The sequence below is a fragment of the Seriola lalandi genome, unplaced genomic scaffold (assembly GCF_002814215.2).
Source record: "Seriola lalandi dorsalis isolate HSWRI2012SDOR001 ecotype SW California unplaced genomic scaffold, Sedor1 jcf7180002007823, whole genome shotgun sequence".
NCBI classification, from domain to species: Eukaryota; Metazoa; Chordata; class Actinopteri; order Carangiformes; family Carangidae; genus Seriola; species Seriola lalandi.
Window position 1 is genome coordinate 1 of NW_019478476.1, and position 1,062 is coordinate 1,062.

The following is a 1,062-nucleotide window of genomic DNA, read 5'->3' on the forward strand; positions in this document are numbered from 1 at the left end:
GCAGGCAGTCCTTTGGGGCGGTGTCACATGACACAGCCCTGCATTCTCAGTGCAGTGCAGACACGCCCCGTAACTCTCCTGCTGTCCGTTTGAGAAACGCGTGGAGATGCTCATGTCCTTATGGCGCTGTGAGTTGGATCCGAAGCGTTCTTTCGGATCTGAGTGTGGACTCCCCCTGTAGATCCTTTGACGTAACATGGACGTGTCTCTGTAGAGACACTCGCGAAAGTTGGGCTTACACAGCAGGTAGACCATGGGGTTGTACATAGTGGAAGACTTGGCAAACACGGCAGCCAGGGCGAAGGCAGCAGGAGGAACTCGTGTGGCATCCCCGAAAGCGGCCCACATGGCCACAGCAGCATATGGTGTCCAGGCACCCAGAAAGCCTATACAGACTGCTACTGACAACTATGGAGAAGAAACATAAAGAAATACATGAATGGACACACAGCGTAAAAACATGTCATGCAGAAGATTTCTTTAGTTTCATACCAGTGGTATTAAACATAAATGGTGTAGATACAAATATCTGTAATATCGTCCTGTTATTATTTCTACACACACACACACACACACACACACACACACACACACAGATAGCTACATATGCATGAGAAGGTTCTACAAAGATTCATTATTTTTATAACCTTTTGAATAATTCACTGTCTCATATCCTGCTCAAATCCTGCCAACTGCAAAACCTGAAGTCAGTGATGCTGAAGCGACACACTGATATCCTCTGACCTTGACAATGAGAGCGTGTGCATTGGTGGTCTTGGTCTGTGGTGACACATGCTGCTGGACGGCCTGACGTGACCCGCGCACTGTCAGCAGAATGAAAGTGTAGGAGAGGAAGATGACGGTGCAGGGCAGTGCATAGCAAAAGACGAAAAGGCAGACAATGTAAGACAAAGCTGAAAGCTCGTGGTTGGGTGCATGCCAGTCAATGCAGCAGGCTGTGCCGTAAGGTTCAGCGCTGTAATGTCCCCACTGTGCCAAGGGCCCTACAGCAAACACAGACGCGTAACACCACACTCCGACCACCAGGAGGCGAGCGTGTGA

The 1,062-nt window shown here is 49.4% G+C and overlaps 1 pseudogene; it reads right to left on the reverse strand.

Annotated features, from left to right (window-relative positions):
* Positions 1 to 6: 6 nt before the first annotated feature.
* LOC111672127 (opsin-5-like) lies at positions 7 to 1,059 on the reverse strand (annotated as a pseudogene).
* Positions 1,060 to 1,062: the final 3 nt, after the last annotated feature.